The 7,500-nt window shown below is 41.4% G+C and overlaps 1 non-coding gene across 1 annotated transcript in view; it reads right to left on the bottom strand.

Annotated features, from left to right (window-relative positions):
• The window catches only part of LOC138694143 (small subunit ribosomal RNA), a 1,903-nt gene extending 1,852 nt beyond the window's left edge, over positions 1-51 (bottom strand). Inside the window, exon 1 of the ribosomal RNA XR_011330816.1 lies at positions 1-51. This exon is cut by the window's left edge and continues 1,852 nt beyond it. This is a non-coding gene — a ribosomal RNA (small subunit ribosomal RNA).
• Positions 52-7,500: the final 7,449 nt, after the last annotated feature.

The raw sequence follows: 7,500 nt of genomic DNA, 5'->3' as shown, positions 1-7,500 counted from the left end.
TGGCTTAATCTTTGAGACAAGCATATGACTACTGGCAGGATCAACCAGGGAGCTTACGTTTCATTTAACAGTTTGCTGCTAGGCCGTAGCCCGGCAGTCTGTTGGTTTAAAAAAAAAAATCAATCTCCACATTCTTACTACTGCTTCTATTTACTACTTCCGTTACTATTACTGCTAGCAATTTAGTCGTACTCCCTCACCGGACACACTTTCGTTCTACTAGCGGGCAGTGCCCGTGTTAAGAGTCAATAGGCGAGTCGACGCTCTCGCACGGATTATCGAGAGAGCTGGCTGCAATTTCTTTGAAAAACACTTGTCCCCGTTAATGGCCGTGCTCGGAGAGCAGAGGACCGCGGGAGATGCTGTGATATAGTACCCGGCTACGACATTTCAACACGCGTCTTATGCGCGCCTGGATTAAGATTAGTTCCGGGGTGGTACTTCAGTCTTTGCGCCTTTCCCACCAGGCTGACAAGCGGTTACATCAACCGTTATCCCAGGAGGAGCTTTACGTACCCTAGGATCCTAGCATTCTAACGCTGCAAAGTACTCACGCTATGTCGCAACTTGGCCTGGGGAGCTTCGGGCGGGCGAGCTGGCTGGCTGACTGGCTGACTGGCTGGCTCGCCGGCCGGTCCCCCGGCCGGCATGTACCTTCCCCCCCCCCTCCATAGCGTATATCACCGAATAGATACGCTAGTCAGACTGCAGATCCATACAATCAAGCGTTCTTCGTGTGTCACAAATCGTCATGTGAGATGTACTGCATGATTGATTATTGATGTTCATAACTGCCGCACCCTCATTCATAGGTTCTTTATGAAATATCCATTATTATAGTGTGTAGACTTCAGTTGCTTAGTGGCAATTGTTCTTCCTCTGCCACATATCGTCTAGTGTGATGTACTGCCCGATATTACTTTTACACAACTGCATCCACCTCATTCAGACGATCTTCATTATATAAAATATATAGGCTTCAGTTCCACACAGACATATGCTCTTCGTCTGTCGCTTACCGTCTTGTGTCATGTTTTGCCACATAATAGATGTCGACATCTGCGTGAATCTGATTGAGTGGATCATCTTCATAACATTAATTACATATGCTTCAGTTGCATATAGACTATCGTTCTTCCTCTGTCACATTTCGTGAAGTGGGTTGTACTACCTCTTTATAGATGTACTGTACACAAGAATCAGAATCCATTTCAGAGGATCTTCAATATTTGCGGCCTCGGTATAGCGGTGGCCTCCTATGCTCGAGGTTGCGGGTTCCATCCCGGGCCAGGTCGATGCTATTTAAGTGTTCTTCAATGCGTCACGCTCATGTCAGTAGTTTTACTGGCATGTAAAGGAACTCCTGCGGGTCAAAATTCCGGCTCTTCGGCAACGCTGATATAACCTCGGCAGTTATATACAACATTATTTCATTTTTACATCTTGCATAATAAATTCAGTATTTAGACTTGAGATGCATGTATCATTTTGTTCTTTCCTCAAGTGAGTTGTACTATGTGGTCATATATGTACATATATGCCGCAACTGCACTCTGAGGAGCTTCATATATATATATATATATATATATATATATATATATATATATATATATGTGTGTGTGTGTGTGTGTGTGTGTGTTTTAACTGTCCGAAGACAGGTCTCACCCTCACAAGTAACAGCAACAAGGCACCAGTAATGAGGCACTGCTTACATTGCCGATTAGCTACATGTTCCAATAATCAGACTCCTAATCCATACAAAATTACTTTTTAATTTTATCCTTTATGTAAATTATTTTAATAATATGATATATATTTTAATGCTCAATTACTTAATATCTTCTGCAACTACGAGCGAAGTTGTGTGTCTTCGTGCAATATGGTGCTGCTGAGTAAACTCCCCTCGCATCGAAGTCGCGCTTCTTACGGCCATAACCTCTACGTGCGCAATCGCCCGCAGTGAGTCATCACAGCGCCTCTTTCCCCGCGCTTTATAGGGTGACTATTAAATTTTAGTTGTAGAGCGGTTGTGACTGTATAAAGGGCCGTAATTATTATGTTCTTTACCTCGAAGTAACGATTCTGTCGTACGAGTTCTCGCCATTACTCTCCTCACGAAACTGCCTCCATGCATCCATGTATCTCTATGTTGTCTGAATTCTTCTGCCTCGAACTTGCCTTCCGTTCACTATAACTTCCAGTGCTTCCTGTTTCCAGTTTCTTCTTAGTGACCCAGCCAATTTCTATTTCTCGTCCTGATCAGTTTCGGCATTATTCTTTCATCACTCAGTCTTTTTAGCTCAGCTTCAATTATTATTCCGTCTGTCCTTTTCACTCGCTCCTTGTTCTCTATATCCTTATTACAAATGCTCCTAGACTCTTCTCTTCGTCCTTATGTCCGTGTTTCTGCCTCATAAAATGCCACGCTCCACACATAGCACATCATTGCTCTCTTCCTTAGTCAGTTCTTTTTTCCAGAGTTACGCAGCTAATTATAGCTTTTATTAGCTTCTTTTGCCATTATTAATCCTACTATTGACATGCTGACTACAGCTCATCTTACTGCTTATAGCGTCTCGTTCGCGCAGTCGATGGCATTTAAGTGTGCTTAAATGCGACTCGCTCATGCCAGTAGATATGTTGCCTTGTAAAAGAACTCCTGCGGGACAAACTTCCGGCACACCGGCGACGCTGATATAACCTCGGCAGTTGCGAGCAATCGAACTCGGCCGGCATCGAACTCGCAACCTCAAGCGCACAAGGCCAGCGCTATCTACAACGACTACGGTACCCAGGCCGATATATATATATATATATATATATATATATATATATATATATATATATATATATATATATATATACTCTCACTTAAAACAAAAGGCATAGCTAAGACAGAGTTATCACTGGCTCTGTCATTACTTCGTCCATAGTAGACTCCCACTGTTACACTGGCAGGTGGCAAGTTTGAAGTTACTCGCACCCTCAACCATTTTTCGGTGGTGGTCACCAAAACTTGAGCCGCCTTTATATATGAGAAGCCCTGCAACAACTAATCGAGTTTCGAAACGTATATCTTTTATTATAAGCCTTTCGGTCTTGTATCCTTCTAACATCTCCTCCTTTCTGCCACCATGTTCGGAAAACCTAATCGGTGTCTATTGAAGACCCATATAGATAATTTGTCTTTGCTCCGCTCTGATGCTTTTATCTTTTGTGTTATTCCTGCTACGCCAACCACGTAATGTTAAGACGTTCTCGAATGACTCTTCGATACTGTAATTCATTGGTCGTCAGCATGCCCTGAAGTGGGTAAGGGGTAAATTGTGTCTCGGAATATGAACCGTCGCGTGAAGTAGGGGGGAGGGAGGGAGGGACTGAGACACGCTCAGACGGAGAGAGAGCGGGAGAGAGAGACTTGAGAGAGAGAGAGTGGGAAGGAGAGTGAGAGAGATCATTACTGTCAGCAACCTCGGGTGCACGATAGTGATTTGTCTTATTCGCGAGTAAGTGACGCTAGCTCGAGGGTGCACTGTCCTGATGACCGCTGCTGTAATATCTTGCGCAGAGGTGTCATGCTTTGTTGTATAGTAATAAAACCATTACTGTTGCACAGAGGCAGAGATTTAATAAAAGTTGTGTACAGACTATGAGGCGGTAATGTTTTTGAACGGATGATACTGCATGTTAGCTCCGGTCGGCATTTCGGAAGCATAGGTCGCGACGTTACTTTCCCTATCCACACTTCTCCTCTCGCTTGATTTCTCTATTTTCGTACCCTCTCAACGCTTACGACCGCTTTGGGGGTTGGTTGACATGAGGGGGTGGGCACTGCAAACACTTTGATTTTTGCATTAAGGCAGCCCCCCCCCCCCGCCGCGCCAGGAAACCGCTCATCAAAGTTGCACTTTAAATTGAGAAAATCCGCCATGTGTACAGTCGTAGTCAACTTAACATCTCCTTTTCTCGTGTCGAGATTTTTTTAATTTTATTTTAGTAAGTTATTATACAACGCTTTATCAACACTTTACCTTATTTAGCGTCTGAATGAGGCGTCCATGACCTCCGTAACCGAATTTCGATCCACTTAGTGGCTTGCGCATCTGCGCTCGCTCGCTCGCTCTCTCTCTCTCTCTCTCTCTCTCTCTCATACAAAAAAAAACACACACACACACAAACACACACACAAACAGCACGAATTTCTATATTAGATTTTGTGTGCTACTGCTACTATCGAATTGGCTCCCATTCGTGTTATAGTGTATTGTGTATTACCCTTATTATATATATATATATATATATATATATATATATATATATATATATATATATATATAGAAGTGTTAAAGACAGTACGGTTTTAGCTCCCAACCTCCTTGTTGTTTTTTCTACTCTATTCCCTTGGTTCACACACGACATATTCTCAAGCTCCTTTTCTGTTCCTTCCGCTCGTTGATTGATTCTGTTACACTATTGCATAATCTTACGTCATCCAGTGATGACTTCATTAACGGTTTTCCTTATCAGTCTCGGCGCATTGTGCCTCTGCCACAGTTCGTGCTCTTAACAACTACGGTTTCAAAATAATTGTACATCTTGCTTTTCATACGTAATGTTTGTCTGGTCGATATATTTAAGGCAGATTTGGGCTGTCATAAGTCCTCTCTCTTGCTGTTGCCGATTTATTCCTGTTATTGTGTCCGCCAGATAGAGTTCGTAACTCTGTGTTTGTCGGGTAGGACATAAAAGATTTATATTTTGCATAGGAGGTGCGCTCTTGCGTTGAGGCTAGTGCTTTTACTGAGCGAGATCGAATCTTCTTACTAATGGTACGGTTTGTTTATGGCGATCATCGTCGGACGCACATCGCCGGCGATGATCGCCGAGAAGTGGTTTCTTTATTGACGCACATCGCTGTTGATTGCCATTTGTTTATTCCCTCATCTGCTACCTATGGACAAGTAAATTAATGTAGGCCACGGACATAACCTAAATATTATAATGAATAAATCCAACATAATGAAGGTGATATTTTTTTCTAGAAGAGGTAGATGACGGATATCAAAATCTCGCATGCGTATTATAAAAGGAACAAGCTGCAGACTAATGTAATATTCAGTTATAGGTTTACAGAATTCTGTTTTAACGCATTGATAATGATACATCTTTATAAAATCGGCGACAAAATTTAAGGAATATTTCAGACTCTCACCTGACCAGTTTCAATATGTTTTGAGTTTAGTTGAAAATCACAATGTTGATTTACCTACAATTTTTGTAAATCCAGTTGAGAGATTGGCAGTAACTCAGGTTATCACCTGATTATTATTATTATTATTATTATTATTATTATTATTATTACATTACATGGTGTATTCCAAACAATAATGAAAGAAATTGGCTAAACTAGCGCTGAGGTAGTTCCCTTCGTAATCCGCTTATACTCTTTACATGTACGAACATGTGATTGGTTAGGTTTGGTTCGTTTGGTCTTATATTATGACTTGTATATACGATCAACTACATCTCTACAATGAAAAAAAAAAAACCCTATATTTCAGAATATCGCGTAAGTACTTACGTACGATGACTGTGCAAATTAAAAGTAATTAAAAACATGTTTTTATTGTTGGTACAAGATAGATAGTTAAATAACTACATAAAAAGAGATAGTTAAAAGACATGTAAAATAAATTTTAAAATGTAGGCTTATATGTGCATATAATGTAACAAGATCTACGTATGTACTCGTATATATAAAAATTGTATGTTGATAAGCGAGTGATGGCTATATGACCCGAGGTCAATCCTGCCATTCAACTTTGTATAATAACGCACTGCAGCCAAAAGATTATTATTGAGGTTATGGCAGCCGAAATCTAGTGCAACGGAGCTGGTGTAAAACTTACAGAAGGGAGAATTTCCCCCTTACCCAACACTGAACGAAATTCTCTGGGGTTCGGGCGTGATAAAAATGTAATATGTAATGTAAGGGTTTATTGTTTAATTTGTTTATTAATTCATATGCTCATATTTAAAAAGGGCGTTTTGTTGTGACACATATTCAATATTAATTTCGTCTTCAGACAGCGAAAAATCACAAAACGACTTTGTTTTGCAGCCAAAACGTACAGACGTGGTTAACGCGTACAAATTAGCTATTCGATATTACAACATGACCTTGTCTAAATATCGATTATAGAACACGAATGCGCCGATGTGCGTCCTGAATTTGCTTCAGAAGCAACCTCCAGCGATCTGCGTCGCGTTCAACGAACTGCGCTGGCGATCTTCGCTGTAAAGAAACTGTGCGCATTCATTTCAACTGCTAGTAACTCCGCCGACAATCGCTGGCGATGTGCGCCCGGCGATGATCGCCTTAAACAAACCGTACCTTTAGGGGCCTTGTGTCCTGCAGGCATCATAGGTTTGCATTTTCTTAGTACCTCCAAGGGGATTAAACGTTTCATACTCTCTCTCTGTTTAGGACAATATGTGTCGGAGAGATTAATACACACAGCTGTGTCGTTTGCGCAGTTAATTTTGTGTGACATAATAAACCTCTTAATAAAATATCTGGCGTCCCGATTTCTGACCCGCGTGTGATTTTCCAACAGTTCGCCATTCTTCTTCTATAGGGACTACCATTTTCGGGTCACAGTATTACTCCGTGTTAAATACACTCTCCTGCCGATCCCCTTTGCGCTCGGGTGTGGGCTTGGGTCCCGTTTGGGAGGTGTTTTTGCGAGGTTTTCCTACTTCACATCCCGGGACTCCTCTACGATTCGTGGTAGCTCTTACTGGAACAGCCCTCACTGCTCCTATGTTACAGGCCACTTTATTGGCCGTTATCCTCTCTTATGTCGCTGTTCCTATTTTGTTACCAATCCTCATGTTACTCCTGGCATGTTCTGCTACAACGGATTCGCCTTTCCTACTCCTTGCCTCTGTTAGTCGTGCTTGAAGGTGACACGACATTTTCGTGCTTAGTAGGGGGTTCCCAGATTAGTTAATGGTTTACTCTCACTTGTTGATGCTTGTCCCCTATTTGCAGTTAGGTCCCTAAGATACTCATGTGCTATCTATTACAGCTTCCACTGCTGTTTAATTGATGCCTAATTCCATTTAGATTTTCGCAGCAAGCATACAAACACGTCTTTCGGGCTGCTTTCATTACATAATTATAAAAATAATACTACTAATAAAAATATTAATAACAACAACATTATTATTGTACTTTGTATTTCGTTGGCGTTGTATGCAGTTGAGGGGGGACAGGAAAAGCCTAGTGGTGTCTTCTTGGTATATCTTGTCAGGTTGGGACCTGTCTTCGGACAGCTGACTAATCAATAATATTACCTACTCCTGTCACATATTTCCTCTTCATTTCTTTCTCCCCCCCCCAACCATTAGGCTACTTCTGGAGAGGATATCTGTGTTAACGATATTTTTATAGTGTGGTTTGGAATGGTGCCTACATTTATTTATTTCTTTTATTAA

The sequence above is a fragment of the Periplaneta americana genome, unplaced genomic scaffold, assembly GCF_040183065.1.
Source record: "Periplaneta americana isolate PAMFEO1 unplaced genomic scaffold, P.americana_PAMFEO1_priV1 scaffold_58, whole genome shotgun sequence".
Lineage (NCBI taxonomy): Eukaryota > Metazoa > Arthropoda > Insecta > Blattodea > Blattidae > Periplaneta > Periplaneta americana.
The sequence above is the reverse complement of the archived record's forward strand: the minus strand, read 5'-3'. Positions and strand labels throughout refer to the sequence as shown.